At 38.5% G+C, this 17,870-nt stretch overlaps 1 protein-coding gene across 10 annotated transcripts in view; it reads right to left on the reverse strand.

Moving 5' to 3' along the window:
- Positions 1-17,068, reverse strand: part of ERC2 (ELKS/RAB6-interacting/CAST family member 2) — a 542,890-nt gene extending 525,822 nt beyond the window's left edge. For 6 of the 10 annotated variants that reach the window (XR_008233630.1, XR_008233629.1, XR_008233626.1 and 3 more), the window contains exon 1: positions 16,677-17,067. The gene's annotated coding sequence lies outside the window, so the exon portion shown is untranslated. Of the gene's footprint in view, positions 1-16,676 lie in introns of all 10 variants that reach the window. The other 4 variants (XR_008233624.1, XR_008233625.1, XR_008233622.1 and 1 more) reach the window with 1 other exon arrangement.
- Between the last annotated feature and the right edge of the window lie 802 nt (positions 17,069-17,870).

The following is a 17,870-nucleotide window of genomic DNA, read 5'->3' on the forward strand; positions in this document are numbered from 1 at the left end:
ATAGTCTAAAGCATTTTTGTTTCATTTGAATTACCAGTATGCATGTGGATTAGCTGAGATGTTTCAACTACTATTATACAACAGTGGCCATTCTTGTTAGTTTTCACCTCTTCCCCAAGAGGTCACAAGACTCGTGTCAAGAATCACAAGAATCAGAAGTGGAAGGCACAGCACTACACTACACTGAAATGTTGATGACAATGCCACTATGGGTGCTGGGCAAAAATATATGAGTGTGGTATTTATTCAACATTGATAATTTGGAAACACTGAACTCTTTGTACTGCACCCAGGCTGCTCTGTTAAAAGTAATTCATTTCAATGCAAACATTGCCCTTGGCAAAATGGATCAAACAAGCTAACATAACATTGTTCCATACAAACTATATTAACAAGACCAGTAATTCTGTCATAAAACATTACCACTTTTTGCCATGTACGAACAATTCGGCTATGCATAAATTGAAGCAAGGGTGCCTACTTCAATGAGAAAATTTAGGTTTTAACTATTTAGGAAGACATCGATACAAAATTACATTCTAGCAATTCTTTTCTACTTCAGGATCACATAACTCAAAATAACATGAATATTTTTAATTCCAGAGGCAAAAGCCTGATCCAACTTCTTGAGCCATGAAAACCTATTAAAGCTTCCAGAGTTCCAGCCCAAGGCGCACAGATTTAAAGGAACCAGATGTAACTTGCTAATTTGCATTTTCAAATTTTGACATTTCATCATTAGTATCCAAATCTGTCCCCCTTTTCAGTTGTCATCCATCCTTCAAGAGATGACCCACAGCTTGTTCCACAAAAAACTGGTGCAGCTTTTCTGTCATCTCAACTTCAATGCATTGATCAATAAAAACCATATCTCATGGTGACTGGGGACAGCGCAATTGCTTATCCCAATTCTCAAGTGCCAGCCGTCCTCTGGCCAAACACCACTCATAATGCACTCTGAGAAATCCATCCTTGTATATTTCTAGTTTCCTGAAAAAGTTCTGTAGCTCCTTCAAAGAGGATCTCACATGAGATCAGAACTGAAGATGATTTTCCTTCCACAGGCTCATGGAAGATCCTGAGCAGAAGAAACTGTCTTCTAGACTGATACAATTCTTCCCCCCCCCCCCAAAAAAAAATTTGGCCTGGTGAAAAATCTAAGATTGACATTAACAGTTTATGCTAGCAATTTAAACTGGAAACAATAAAATATTTTTAGATACAGCAGACCTGATCCGTGACCAGGTGATGGGTCTTGGTGCAGATTTATTGATCCTCAAACATATAGGTATAGGATACCCTTACATCATATCAATACTGTTTTTCCTTTCCATTGCCACAGTGATAAATAAGTAATTTATGTTTCTTCCTTTGAGTCACTTAATATACTACTTAGCCTTTTGTTTATGTCTCTGATATGTATTTTTAGGTACTTGTTTTGCCTTTTAGAGTTCATTAGTTGTGGTCTGTCTTCTTTTCTCTACTTGTGTGAGATTGAGAAGTTCCCATCTCAAAGCAGAGAACACTTACCGTGCTTAGCACTCCAATTCTTACCACTGAGCCCTACTGAAAAAGGGAATCATCATCCCTCATCCAAAGGGAGGCAAACTCCTCTCTGGACTTCTTTAATAAATGTTCACATACTGATTCAAAACTAACTTTTATATGCCTGTGAAAATTCTGTAAACAACAGGAAAAGAGAAGTAAAACACCACCAACCAAAGAAACGTTATTACCTCCACAGCTTTTAAATTATTATTTTCCCCCTAAAAATATTCTAATCAAGATGGAGACATCTGTGTAGAAAGTACAAGCACACTGACAATATGCTTGGTTTTCTTACTTTCACAGGCTACTAAGGATAGCTGACAGACCAAAAGCCGAAAATCCTGATTCGAAGAAATTCTTACAGTTTATCTCTGTTTTCATTTGCAATTCATTACGTTCTACAACCTCAATTATAGAGACTGGCTTTCTTGCAAACACCTTGGAAAAAGGAAAGCACATGAAAGTGTGCTTTCTGGAAGTGTATACATCTTAAGGATAAACCTTGAGCCTTCCTTTATGGCTGTGAAAAGTCTCAGATACAGTAGAAACCATATACCATTGCTTTATGGAAAAGGAAAGAAAGGCACCTCCATAGTTTTTGACTCTTTACTGCTTATACACAGAGCCTTCCTAGCTTCAGGAAGATTTACTGTGTGTCTCAACACATCAGGAATTGGAGGCATGAAGAAGTAATATCAGCCTCAGGGCCTCAACAATTGCCACACAGATCATCATCTACTGCCTGGAGAAAAAGAGAAAGAGAAGAGATCCCTTCTCTCATCTTCCCACAGAACCTGCTGACACAGGGCTGTTCTAGTTGAACTTGGAGTGGGCAAGTGAGATATAGATGATTCTATCTTGAAAACTAAATTGATTTTTTTATATTGCTATTTTAATTGGGGGGGGGAGGAGGAAGAATTATTACTCTAAAGCAACCATTTTTCACCCAGTATTTCAAGGATAGTTTTGCTGAACTAAAGCATAACCTTTATGCACCATAGTGCAAGGGGTGGAGAGAAAGATAAATGGAATCAAGCAGAAACATAAGAATCTCATATATTATGAGGAGTATGGGAGAGCTGTATAGACAAGATCAGTATACCCACAACTGAAGAGACCAACCCTCCCTCTTGATAGAAGCCCAGAAGCTGTAGATGTTGCTGCAGCAAGCACAAAGGAGCTCTGATACAACTCATGAAGGTTGTATCCTCCCAAAAACTTCTGAGACAAAGTCACCCAGATTCATTCAGTCTGGTCTGGGACAGACTGCAGACCCACTGCGTGCATTTTCCTATAGAAAGTTATTTTGAGTTTTAAAATCCAAATCAGCTTAATAGTACTAGAAAAAAAAAATACACTCATCTACTTGTCTCAATATTTTTCTTACTTCAAAAAATATTTTGATGTACGTAATGTATGACTTAAAAGCTAAGCATTACAATTGTGACCTTAATGGTTTGCATTGCAAACAAAACTACATAAAAGGCTCCAGAAAATTAAGCATGCATTTTCAGCAGGGTGGGGGAGGGGGGCAGTAACTAGACACTACCCGCCCTGCCACATTCTCATCAGCCTTGAAAATCCCGGCAAATAAGAAAGTCTATTTCATGCTAAAATACTTCCCAGTGACTGTTCTAACTTAGGCTTAGCTTATTTTCCACATTTCTGCTTCATCTCACCACCTGCGCTCTGCAGGCATCACCATCATAGGTCATTTTATTTGCCTTTTAACTATTTTTATACACACTTAAAATATAGGATTCTAATATGATGCTAATGAAAGGTCTGTCTCACTCAATTTACTTTCCAAATGCATTACTTCTACATTTTACATAATTACACAGTTTCCTTGAAACACTCTTCACAGAACCCCATAATTTCTGGCTTTCACCAGCTACATACTCTCACCCCCCCTGTCCAAAAAAACCCAATTAATTTTGTTAGGCTGTTTAAACAAATCAGTGTCACCAAGTTCAAAGCAAGTGAGAATTTTCTGTATCGTGTTTGTCAATCTTTTCATAACAAGTTTAAAAGAATTGTGTAGAGGCATTGTAGTTTAACCTTAAAACAGACTGGGGGCTATTTTGCCCATTTCCTGAGCTCTGTGAATCATGATGGTTCACAAAAAAATGGAAACTAGATCTTGCCAGACAACAGCCTTCAGTGTCTGAATAAATTAATGATTAAATTCCTCCTTCATTTAGTGCAGAAAAAAATCATAATATGTTGTTACATTCCATGTCTCTCCTGTAAAATGTTTGGGCCTAAGCAGCCCAGTAGTCTCAGATCAGATATGCCAAACCATTAAAAACAGTTTGAACTCTGCTACCAATTCTGCATGTAGCCGCAGTGCATACAGAGTTCTCATCAGTTTCACATTAGGGGTTTCACTAACAATCAGATGCTAGACGGCACGCAGTTTAGCTAATTCCACAGCAGATTTAACAACTTTATTGTAAAAAAAGTTATCAAATCACACTATGTGGAAAACACCAAGTGTAGAAAAATTTCAGTAACTAGATATGGGGCCAAAGACAACAAAATGTAGCAAACCTTTCCTCATGAGATATTCCCATGACAGAAAACATAATATGAGCAATTATTCAGACTATGCTCAGGAAGCACATTGACTACTAAATCTAAAGTATCATCTTAACCATACAGAAATCATTTTTCATATTACTAACAGCAGCTAAACATTTTTAGTGAAAGATAGACTTGATTTGTTTCTCCTGGTTTTGGGTGCTTGTTGTTTTTTTGGGTTTTGGTTTGGTTTGGGTTTTTTTGCTTAGACCAGGGCACTCTACTAGTTTCATAAGGATCAGCATTACTGTTTCCTTATCATCAACTGATAACCAGTATTTGAACATGGAGATACATGGAAGGGGGGGCAGCATAGAATCCTGACAATTATGCTTGGAAAGCTCAGGGCCAATTTACAGTTTGTGTCTCCTCCTCTGGCCAGAATCACCTAGTCAGCAGTAAGTTTGGATATTAGCCAAATAGTTAATAGCTTTGCACAACTACTTGCCAATATTAACATTCAGCCAAGAGCTCAGACATTTGTAATATTACTGAAAACTTTAAGGGAACCCCTTCCTTACAGCTATCCTCCCCAAATAATATATAGTGACAGCTGAGCGCAGAAATTATCAATCTGATTTTTAAAACACTCAGTGGCTTCCAAATTGTCTAAAACTATTTAGTACTATACAGCACCCCAGATATAAATCAAAAGCAACAAAATAGAAGAAATAAGAGGTGATATAGAAGATAATGCTCTTATATTCTCCAGCAGGACTCATCTTCCCTGTATTTTTAGATACCACAAAAGGAAGGAGATTCACAGAAAAAGTTCTGTTCCACAAACACATGTCCTGGCAAACAGTAAGGATTTTACCAAAATAAAGGAAACATTTAAATACTGTTATCACAACAAACACTATCTCTCTATGCAGAAGTCCAGGGATGCATGCGTATTTAAAGTAGTGACCAAGAGCCAGAAATATTTCTGGCATGTTCTTTTGCTTTACCTTGGTTTTTGACTGCTTTAACAGTGGCTCAACATGTCCTCACAGAAGAAAATATTCTTTTCTTTGCATGCTTGTAATTATCTGTGCTGATTTAGGGAAAAAAAAAAAAAAACAAAAACAAACAAAACCACAAAAACAGCAAGCTGATGCAAACTAGATACAGAGAACCAAAATGTATTGTACAGTATGCTTCCTTTCTTCATTAATCTGAGCAGCACAGCATGTCTTATTTTAATAAAGTAACAAAAAGATAATGAACAAAATGCTGGTTCATATGGGGTTAGTACAAGACCCGCATTGTTTTTATTAAAAGGGCAAAGTATTCTTTTTTCCTACTTACCAAAAACTTAGATCAAATTACTTATTCTCCTCCCCCCCATTTTTTAATCATAAGTCACTCATTTCTTCCTACTACACTACTGTTCCTTAGAAGTTTGAAAAATAATATACATGACAACATTAAAAGTAACATCATCTTCATTTAAGTTCCTTAGTGTGCTGAATCTGCATTTCTAATGTTAATGTAAGTTTTACTATAGTCTGCACAATAAATTTCTTTTTACTTGTCAATAAACATTGATTTATCTACTTTCTTTTGTAGTTAGTTATAAAAATAGTAGATATGTAGTTGTATATAAAGTCAGTTTCAAAGTCTGTTTTGATCTTGCAAGTTGGTGATGTCCCTCAACTCCCATCAATACTAAATGAAAGAATTGGCATTTATCACCTCACAGGAATAGTTCATTACACCTGCCTTTCATTTCCATTTCATACAAAAGAAATCATATATGAAGGAGAAAGCAGGAATGGCTGCTGAATATGCATCTAGTGACATACATGGAAAATAAAGTTGTCAGGCATTCTAATGTTGTTAGGTGCAGTGACAGCAATTAATACTTATCATGAGATCAGGAAACACCAGCAATGGAAATATTTGCTCAAAATGCAGTATTAAAAGTCTTGAAAAACAAGCAGTTCTGACAATTATCAGGATTGTCAATTACGTGACTCCCAAGTATATTTAAGTGAAGAGTCAACAATACCATTTTAATTCTCCTTCATACAAGTTTTACAGTTTTAAAAGAATGCTAGTATTCAGTAGAGGTACATTTTTTCAATGTGCTACTTTTCCTCTTTATTACCATGTTAGAGACATTGTAATTGTTTTAAAACACTTTTAAAGCGTAATATTAATTAGAAATGGGCTTTAAATAAAAGTAATATTTAGACTTCACCAACTGACACCTCCATTACTTTGTAACTTTTAAGTTTGGTCTCTCTTTGTTGTTGAAACACTAATTCTTAACATTTTATCTCTAACACTTCCACTAAAAGAATTCTTTCCTGCACTCCTGCATGTGACAAAAGGAAGTCTCCCTGGGCTTTCTAAGATGCTTAATGGAAGTGAGAAATTTAAGATTTGTTTTACTTTTCTTATGTTGTGTCAAACATTAAAGACATGAAGACAGATCATTTAAAAAAAAAAAAAAAAAAAAAGGCTTCTATAGCCAAGCAATGGCAGAATCATCACATCTAATTTTCATTGGTTTTGCCAGAGAACAGACTATATCTTTATAAAAAGCTATAGGGCAGTGTACCTGCCAATTCTGGGCAAGCACACCAAGTATAGCCTGCACAACGAATTATCTTCCAATGCAGACTATATATCACTATCCAAGTTTATTCTGATTTAACGGTCTATCAACAGAAGCAGCAGTGTTTAGCATTACCCTTTGTTGAAAATATTTAGCACCATTGTTAACCATGCTAAGAGTTTCAAAGATGTAGAGTAAAATACCTCAGTTTTACACAGTCCTGAGCTCACTGTGTCATTGTTTTGCTATCCAACTGCACTCTCTGCAACTTTTAACACTAATATCTTATTTTTTGTTGGGGGAGGGGGATGCAGGTGGTGTGAATCACAAGTAATACGGGATAGAAACACATACATTCCAAAACACTGCCTGCAGCTTTTTGGTTTTTTTAGTCTTCTCAACTTCCCTGTACCACAATGACCTTCTAAGGATACACAGATGTTTCTAAAGGCTTGACAAGCTTTTGTCTTTCCAGAGAAAGAATTACTAACACTTTAGTCTTTGCAGGTACGCAGGTATTGTGTGCTAAATTCTGTATCCTAGTCTGTATTCATTGTGCCTTCCATCCTGCAATTGTTAATCACTTGCCTCTTATTTCTTTCTCAACGCAAAAATCTCATTTATCAATGTAAGCCTGCATTTACGAACTCCAGTCTTTTGTGGAGAATTATTCTAAGGCACCTGGTTAGCCAGACAAACAGTATTTTTAGTTTAAAGACAACTAAACAACAATAAAAAATTTAATGTCTTAAATTTTTACTAAAATAGTCTCCTGTAGGGAAAAACATTAAAATGTAGAAGTATACACCGTTCTTCAGGATTACTTAAAAATTATGCCTAATGAGTAGCACAATTTTGCTTTTTTTTTTTTGCCAAAATTTACCTAACTTGAATGACTATTTAACAGTTTACAGAAATACTGTCTTTGTTATAGATTGAATTACCTTTCTATTTCAATTGAGAAGTTAGAGCTTAAAAATAAGCACAATCTAAGAAAACCTGAAAGTTTTCTAGCAAAAACTGGAAGGCCAGACTTGTTCTTTGTATTATTTCTAAATCTAAAATGGCAACAAATGCTACTTGTCTTCCCCTTTTAAGCAATATTACTTCTTATTTATACTTAATAATGACAAAAGCCTAATTTTTAAAGCTTCTTTACAGAGCACCTGTAACTTCAAGAGGGACACAAGAGACAGTTCCAGACATATTAAAAAAGGGGGAGGGGGGGGGGGGGGGTGAGCAATACTACACAATTATTTCATTATAAACACATGTAAAGAATCAAATGAGGACATAATTCGGCTTGCATTTTCATTTTTATAATTACTTTTAAAAGGTAAAGAAAACAGTAGGGTAAAGAAAAAAAAAGAACAAAACTTAAGTAAAAAATAATATATCTATATTACAATTTAAATAGCCAAGCTGCTTCTTCTAGCTGCAATCTCATTTGCCTTGCTCATGGAGCATCCAAGTCGTACACAATAAAAAGTGAAGCAAGTAGGTTGATTCACATATGCAACTTCATATTGCTAATTTATCATCTAGTCCTTGTTTTCTTCTGCCTTGTTTATAAGCAAGAAAAACTGAACCCTTGTGTCACGGTTTAACCCCCACCTGGCAAGTGAGCACCACACAGCCACTCACTCACTGCCGCCCTCCCCAGTGGGTTGGGGGAGAGAATTAAAATAAATAAATAAATAAAAAGCAAAACTCATAGGTTGAGATAAAGACAGTTTCATAGGACAGAAAGGAAGAAAATAATAATAATGAGAGTAATAATAATAATGACAATAATAATAAAATAATTGGAATATACAAAACAAGCGAGGCACAATGCAATTGCTCATGAACTCAACAACCAATGCTGAGTTAGTTCCCAAAGCAGTGCTTTGCATGCCCCAGCCCCACTCCCCCCAGTTTATATACTGGGCATGACATCACATGGCAAGGAATATCCCTTTGGCCAGTTTGGGTCAGCTGTCCTGGCTGTGTCCCCCCTCCCCACTTCTTGCGCCCCTCCAGCCTTCTTGCTGGCTGGGCATGAGAAGCTGAAAAACCCTTGACTTAGTATATAAACACTACTTAGCAACAACTAAAAACATCAGTGTGTATCAACATTATTCTCATCCTAAATCCAAAACATAGCACTATACCAGCTACTAGAAAGAAAATGAACTCTATCCCAGCCGAAACCAGGACATTATGATATTAAACAAATACTTCCTTACAAGTTACGTCTACAATAGGAAAAGTCACACTTCCAATGCATCAGGCATATTTTGATAATGCCAAAATAAACAATGTTTTTCAAATAAGGCCACAAAGGTAGAATACTGGAAAAACTTGTTACACATGTTCATGCAACAGCAAACATCTATATTGTCAACATTCATACCAACAGTCTCTGAAACATAAGGCTGTTTACCTGATAACACATACATACATTAAACACGTATTAAAGACGGCAATTACTTCTGTTAGGAATAAAACCTAAGAACTGAAAATAATGTAAAAAGAAATTGACTGAATTTATAATTAGACCCATAAATTTGTCTATTTTCACATTAAGTATGTTTAAGAATATTCTGTCATTTACATTAATAATACTTATAATTTTTAAATGCATCTGAAAATGACAAGTCTACCTTAGAAATAATCAGAAATACTTCTACACAACAGAGTATTTTCAACTGAATTCACTAAGGCTACTCACGCAAACGTTATTAAACATAGGCTTGTATATTTGCGGGATAAACCTATATTTTTCTTTTTTGCTACAAAGCTTCCATTCTCATAAGAAAGCAACAGAATAATCATAGGATCAGTTACCTATGTAACTTCCAGCATTTTCTTAAAATACTGAAATATTTGGATATTTACAATTTAGCAAGCCTAAATATCCACCGTGCATTTTACATTTCTTGGATTCAAGCGTAGTAATATACAAACTCAATTATAAAACAAAAAGCATACATTTGTGCATTCAGCATGCTTCGAAGCCATCAGAATTCAAAACAAGCAGAACATCTCTCCTCTGTTCTCTTCACTAGGGTTTAAGGGTATGCACATGTTTTAGGATCATGCCAAAAAAAAAAAAAAAAACAAAAAAACAAACAAACCACAAACCAAACACAAACTGGCTGTGCCTCAGCCACAGTAGATCAAAAGTTCTCCAGGGAACTTACAAGCCCTCTAAGTGACAAGTGATTTAGATTACCTCTCAATTCAGCACAGAATCAACACCATGGAACCATTAGAAGGCACTGCACTTCTGGAATTACCTTTTTTAAAATTTATTTATTCACAGAAAACGTTGAAAAGAGTTCCCCAACCACTTGGTTGTTGGTTATTAACAACTTCATAGCACAACCCAATCTTCCACCTTTGCGCTGACACTGAACCTATCTTAGCTGAGCATAATCATGCCAATTCACAAGTGCAATTTAAAGTTCTTACAGGCATCCGACATCAACATTTGACATTGATGACAGATGTTATTGTAACTGCTTTCCTTAAGGAAAAACAAATTGTCTGAGCAGATTTCAAATGAGGTCTGTGAAAGATATATAAATGAAAACCAAGGTACATCATGATGGCCAATGCTTAGCCATCAAAAATAAGCATGCTGTACACAGCAAACTGTCTTCCAGAGAAGCACGGGAGAGTACTCATGTCTTGCACTATTGCTTGACTTCTGTCAACGAAAAGAACTATGCTCCATGATGTCATATTTGTTCACTAATCTGAACTGTTCAGAGAACTTAAGTGGTAAGAACCATATTTCAGCAACAATGTATTTTGAGGAAAAGAATGCACTACAGAAAACTGTTTAAGTCAAAGTCCACACTGTCACAGAAATAACACAGGCCTATGCTGTTTTATAAAGTTATTAGATTCAGACATTGCACATACCACAGACATAATGAGATATGTATCTTAGCAGATTACCTGTAAATTAATTTTACCAACCATAAAAAGTGCTTAGTTAACAATACTGAAAACTGAAGAAGCATCAGCACAATCTCCAACAGGATTCAACTCATATTTGACAAAGAAATCAATTCCTGAGAACTCAAGTATTGTGGTCTCCAAGTCCATTCAACTTGTTATTTTTGCAATAAGACAACCCAAATGGATGCCAAGTAGTGTACCACAAGTACAGACACGGTAAGCCTCCATTAGGAATTGGAACGAAGTCACCAGTGTGTTTTGTTAGCCTCTCAGTCAGTAGAATAGTATGGATAGCCAGTAAATCAGCATTCATCGCAAGTGATCTGAGCTATTTACTTGGAAGAAAACTGTCCCACATATTACCAATGCTCTGTGCAACATGCGATCTGTTGGACTAAATTCAGGACTGGCAGAGACTTTTGTTACATTTCTTTCACTTCCTTTGAAATAAATTGCACGTTATATCCAGCTAGGCAATCATTATAGACATTGCTTTCCTTAGTGACTTCCCACCTCAACTCCACAGTTACCCCAGTTACTACAGCACATCATTTTTACACATACCTATACCATTTATCTTTCACTGATCGTTTTACTCCTTTCACTGTTTCATGGCATTTCCCACACAATTTGAGGGTTTTTTTTTTTAAAGTGATTTAACTTTAAAATAAATCTCTCTGAATTTTCCATTTCTGTAGAATTTAGCTGCTGGATTTACATCTGCACTGTGACTTCAGTTAGAGGGATAGATTAATAAGCATACAAGCAGTGAGAAGCTTAAAAAAAAAAAAAAAAAAAGACAGTATTTCTTGACAGTGGGATACTTTAACCAAGTAAAAAGTACATTGGTCATTAAGGAAGCCACGTGTTAACTAGTCCAAAGCCTTTCCAGTGAATGCCAGTCTGCAAGAGTGAGTTTCTAGGATAGTCTAGAAAAGATAGACTAGAAAGCTGCTATCCCCTTTAAAAACCCAGAAGCTTAGACTTTGCTAAACATCCAAAACAAAGGCTCCCACACATCCAATCACACCTTGAAACTCTGAGGGTATACCTCCAATTCTTAGACACATTCCATCTGCCATCTAAAAGAACAGAAATTCTGACACTATAGTTCTCCCTCATTATTCTCATTACAAATTAAAGATTATAGTGATATAACTTTCTGAACATGGAAACTGTCCGTATACTTCTAATATCATGAAGAAATTGCAGGTTTCTGTGAACAAAAATGGTGCAACACTAACAGAGCCTTATCTAGAGAAGCGCTAAAACATCTTTGCTACTGTTCTCTCCTTCGTCAGAGCTCAGCACCTGACAGTTTCTGAAAGAAGTTGAGGTTGGTGCTCCTAATTGTTACAACTACTCCAAAACAAAATCTGGCTATTTAAGATATTCCAAAGCTGGGCATTGCTAAAGCTACTATCACTTAATGAATCATAAGAACTCCCTGAGATCAATAGCCAAGAAAGCAACAACACAACTTAAATACTACACTACCAGTGTTAATTCAAAGACATTTACTTTTTTAACACAAATAAACATTGGGTATCTATGCTTACAAATTTTCTTGGACCCCACAAAGACCACAACCGTTCTCCAAGGAAATAGGGAAATACTTATTATTTTTGTCACACCTTACATGTAAGCAGTAACAAATCATCATAAACCCATCTCACTTTATTTCAAAAAGATTGTTTCTTTATAAAATGCATTATGTGACCAAAAAGTGACCAATTAAAAACTTAAGGGCTCCAGAAAAAGATTTAACTGATGTTTCTGCTGATTTGCCTTTGCATTTTCTTCCAAGTATCACCCAGGAGAAGCAGCACTATCCAGTTCACTTAGAGAATTTTGTTTCTGAGCTTTCCCTTGATCAACTATTATCCTCAAAAAGAAATTATAATCTCATTTTGCTTTAAAGTAACTCTTGCCCTTTTACCAGGACTTTGTAGAAAATACAAGCTAGTATTAACGTTGGAAAATAAACAAGTTGAGGCAACCTCATCATTGCTAAGCACATATAAGATCATTCAAAACCTAAAACTTACATTGTAAAAATATTTTAAAGCAATCCTAAAACTGAAAAAAACAAATATAATCTCACAAATACAAGAACACTCAGTTTACAAAAAAAAAATTCAGTATCACAGTAATATTTCCTAGGTGGATCTGACTAACCATCTCCATATATATATTCCAGGCATCTTACAAACTAAATTATACTGAGAAGATAACAAATCCATCATAATGGATAAAAATATAATAAACACCGTAAGAGATACAGGTGGAAGAACACATGTTGTCTTTGAAAGTAATACACAGGCTGGTTGCCTCACCCTCTTGGAGGTGTGAACCCACTCTTTTCTGTTAGTCATCCTTCAAAGGTCTGCAAGATTCATCTTTCTAAAGCAAGATCACCTTGAACATTCTTTTCAAAAACATGCATGCTGAATAGCTAATTCTCTAAATATCAGGTATATTTGACATCTTAAGATGGCTGAATGTGCTCACTTGACATCTGGCTGCTAAGAATATGGGCCACCCCTTTCCTTGCCACTTTTCTACAGTCTTCAGAGCAGGCAAGAAACAGGAGAGGCAACTGGCATGCATAATGGTATCTTACACTACCATTCATCAGAATTTGACCACCAGTAGGTTAGGGGAGTTGAAGAACCACCCACAGAATACATGAGACGGTGAGATGGGTCTCCTCCAAATGTAGCTTAACCACAAGAGAGAGTATCACAGGTATAATGAGGCATTCAAACAGGAACAGAAGGTGAAAGGAGGTCAATGTTCAGGAAGAGACATTGACCAGAGACACAATTTCTAAGGCAAGGAACTCCATTTTGCACAGTAGGGTGGGAAAGAACAAAAGATGCCTCTGCATGCCAGCTTTCTCCTTCATGCTTGGGAAGGAGGGAAACCCTTTCAGTAACTGAATCCTCTACCTACTGGAAAAAGGGGTGCATTTTAGTTCAAGGCAGAAGACACTTTCTATTCATAAACTCATCTTCATGGTACAGGAAGAAAAAAAACAACACAATTAGAAAGTCAAAGCATGTGATCTCAATGCTAGAGTGGGGAAGGAAAATAAGACAGTATCATCTTCCACATTCAGGAATATCAGCGTAGGTGCCCCACCAACTGAGCAGGATTAAAATAGGAGCTATTTAAAAGATAACGGCAGCCAAGACTCCTCCAAACCTGTCTAAACACACTTTCTCCAACACAGAAACAACCTTTCGACCCTCAGCACTACCCTTCAAAATTATTTACTCCAACTGTTTTCTGGAGTTAGTATTTTTACCATCTACTCTCTCAAGTAAACAAATGGCATTTCTGAGAGAACGACGTAGAGGACAGTCTACATACTTGCGACATTATCGCCTTCCCTTTGCATCTGAAATTTTAGTGGTGATAAAAGATATGTCTATTTGAAGACATAGTAAAAATGAACTAGCACTACAAAAAACAACAAATAAGAAATCTCTCAGTTCTTAACTGAAGATCTACCCCACCCTGGGTGCACTTGTAAGAGATACAGCACAGAGTTTCTCCATAGTTCAAACATCTAGTTTCAACCTGAGCTGTGAAGCCACAGATCTCAGGGACTGCCCTCAATCTCACTAATCCTTTGGAAGAAGAAATTATGTTCCCTTCGCTCACCAGACAGAAAGTTACTCCTTCCCCACCCCATCCCCCGTTTCCTCTAGGAAAAGTGAAATTGCCAACTCACCTTGATGCCTTTGAAAACTGTTTTACACAGAGCTTTCAAGCAAAAAATAACAGTAATTGAAAGGTTTATTTTAAAGCACTGAGGAGATTTGGAAGGAGTTGTTTTCACACACACCCCTTAAGTCACCCATGATGCCAAGACTTAGACTGTAAGTTTCTTGCATCAAGAAACCGTAACAAAGCTTTTCCCACAGAAACATATTCCTTAAGGGAACTGGAGAAACTTACCAGTACACACTCCCTGTATGCAAAAATAGACCCCCAAAAGGGACCTTTTCCTCTTCATATCCGGGGAAAGGAAGAAACCGTGAAATGCACTGCTCAAGCAGATGAGACCGTGAAGGGATAGGGGCTACAAGAGCCTTCGCTCTTCCATAGAACAGGTAAAGAAAATACCAGCCAGCACTAGCGGCAAAGATGGCAAACCGCCTGACCCCACGAAGCGCCCGCGGGGCACTGAGGAGAAGCGGGCGGTGAAGAAACCTCATCCCCGGGGCGCCCGCGCGGGCTCCTGTGGGGAGGAGGACAGCGGCCGCCGGGCTCCGCGAGCGGCGGCAGGCACGCGCCAGCCCCCGCCCTCTCGTAGCTAAGCCAGCTGAGGCGTTCCCGCCCCGCCCGCCACGGAGGGAGGGGACGGGGCGGCGCTGCCATCCCGCCTGCAGCGACGGCCAGAGAAAACCGAGCCTGCCCGCCTGCCTCTTCGCGGGCGGCTGGTACGGCCGCGAGGGTCAGCCCGCACCGAGGTAGATAGAGGGTGCCGTTCGCCGGAGCAGCGGCAGCAGTGGCGGGGCGAGGGGAAGGGGGGGGGGGGGTGTCCTTTCTATGAGGAGAATTCAAGGAAATCCCCCTGGCATAGGGATTGCTTTAGGGGTCCCTGTAGAGACGCAGGTGGGGGGGAGCTGGGCCAGGAAGGTGGTCGAGCTTCCTTCCTCGCTGATGAGAAGTGAGACTGGGAGGGCTAGAAAACGACCGACTGTAGGGCCGCAGGAGGTCTCTCCCCGCGCCATGGAAAGCGCAGCTGAATCAACGCTGTGGAGTTTTACGATTTCCTGAGGTGGGAGGAGGGCGGTAATGGATCTCTACAGCATGCTTCCCTCAGGGCGGCGAGGAGGCTGGCGGGGGTGGGGGCAGGCATGAGACGGAGGATCTTTTCCGTCCTCGACTTCACTACAGGGAAATGAAGTGCCAGCGGAGAAGAGACTTGATAGGGGGGGGGAACCTTCTCCCCCTTCCCCGCCCTTCGAAGGAGGGGGGAGCCGGAGAAGGGCCTGCTCTCGGTGGAGCTGCCGGGAAGGGGTCGCGTACGAGGTGGCCGCCCTGGACATGCACACGGGGGATGGGGGCACAGGAATCGGAAATAAAAACAAATCCCAAACAAACAAATAGTTAAGTGAAACCACTGATTTAAAAAGCCAACCAGAAAACTAACCCTGACAAGTAGGATTTGCCCTCCTCTGGACTGCACTTATTGGCCGTGCTTATTTGCAACGAGCTTGTATCTGCCAATGCAAGTGGTCGGTTGGCGTGTCCATCAAAAGGGAAATATCAATTCGCCGCTAAGGGAGTAGATTCCCATCCATCCATCACAAGGCTTAGCAGGTAGCCGCCTAGAAATCAATCACACACTAATAAAAAAATATATCTATTCCTTCTCCATCACATTACTACTCTAGTACTCTCAGCAAAATATATATGTATCCTGGATGAATATCTGCATGGTTTTTATCATGTGCATCACTCTTGTCCAACCTAAAATTATCTTTAAAAAAAAAATCAATCACACAGCATCATAAATGAGGGACCCCAGTAAGTATTCATTAATTATATAGCTGCAGAATAATATCCTGTTACTTTCTGGTTTCCATTTGCCAGCCACTAGAAGGGAACAGAAATCACTCACCTTTTTCCTGACACAATTTTTAAAACACCAAACATTATCCAGTATTTAGATATAAAGCTAGGAATTTCCAAAGCTCATCAATTCTATTCTAGAAAACTTTAACAGCAACAAAAATATTTTTAAACACTGGGCACAAAAAATGAGACTCCTATGGCTGCTTTTAATAGAAATTGCAAGAGAGGTTTCTCGTTGACGATTCTGTAGGGAGAGGCACTCTGTTACCAGAATAAGATGTGCACTTGGTCCCATTTATTACAATGTATTTCTAAAGCAATACAAAAAGCCTGTTCTGCGAATTCATTTCCAGTTTCAACTACCAGACAGTTATAGAAAGCAATATATAGCAATTTCCTTAATCATAATAAATTTACAGTAATGTATTACAGCCATATTCTTATTTAAGCTTCTCACCTTTCAAATCATTGCATCTGTCTTTCGTCCTCACATGGATTTTACAACATCACGTTTAGCTGACATCTCATTTGCGCGGAGGAAGGAGGCAGCAGGGAGAGCTGGAGCAACCAAACACCTACGAGGTGAGGAAGAGAGGGAACCTGCTGCAGTCGGGGGAGGCTGGTGTGCTCCTGTCCCTCGTCTTTCTGTCCCTCAGCGAGTCTCCCTCAGTCAGCTGCGAGCCTGGCTGTCTGGGTTGCCAGTCCCTGACTCAACATTCCCAGCATTCCCGAGGAGCTGGGGCTTCATCAGTGCAGAGCGGCCTGCCGCCGGGGGCAGCAGCAAGCTCTCTTAACAGCAGGCAGAGAGCACTGGCAGCAACAGCACACGTACTGCAAACCTTGGATTTCTCAGAGCATTTGTCTCTGTCCATTCATTGCAAACCCATGGGTTCCAGTCCCCACCCAGTAAACGTCTGAAAGAAAAGTGTGTTACTCATTGTGAAATAGCCTAAAAATACACCTATGTCTGTGTAAAACTGCAGGGGCAAAATTGCTTTCTTGTCCCTGTTCACCAAAGGCCCAAAATGTTCAAAGCTAGGTGCTTAAGAACATGGTATCTAAAATCCATTACCATATGTGTGTACACACACAGGAGGAAAAAGAAATCTAAATCTGTGTTTTGGCTTAAGTGTAAAAGTAATTAAGACAACATCCATATTGTTTGTTTAAAAAAAAAGGTATGCAGAAAAAAAAAAAGCAGGAGATTAACTGCTATGTGAAGCCTGAAAGCCTTTTGCATCAGAAAACTGCAGACTGCATTAAAAATTACTCCTGAGATTTTATTTATTTAGTTTTGTATTAAGGGGAGTGAGGGAAACTTCTGTAAAGATCACCGACTTTTCATCCTAAGAAATGAGGGGGTTTTTTTCCTCTTCTATTTTTCCCTCTTCTCAAATTTTGTTTTTGGGGGTTTAATTGCTCTTGATGCTATTATAACCGATCACCCTCAGTCCTTGCTTCAATGCAACTTCATAACTTACCTTACACAATTTCACAAATGTATTTTATCTGCCTCTTCGTAACCTCATTGCTGTGACAACATTTTTAAGAAGCACTTCAGCTCTGTAGTTGTTTTACTGTAATCTGTATTTTATTTCTCTCTTGCCCACATATGCACCCATACATGCCACTATTAAACATTATCAATAAG

This window comes from Harpia harpyja, chromosome Z (genome assembly GCF_026419915.1).
Source record: "Harpia harpyja isolate bHarHar1 chromosome Z, bHarHar1 primary haplotype, whole genome shotgun sequence".
NCBI lineage: Eukaryota > Metazoa > Chordata > Aves > Accipitriformes > Accipitridae > Harpia > Harpia harpyja.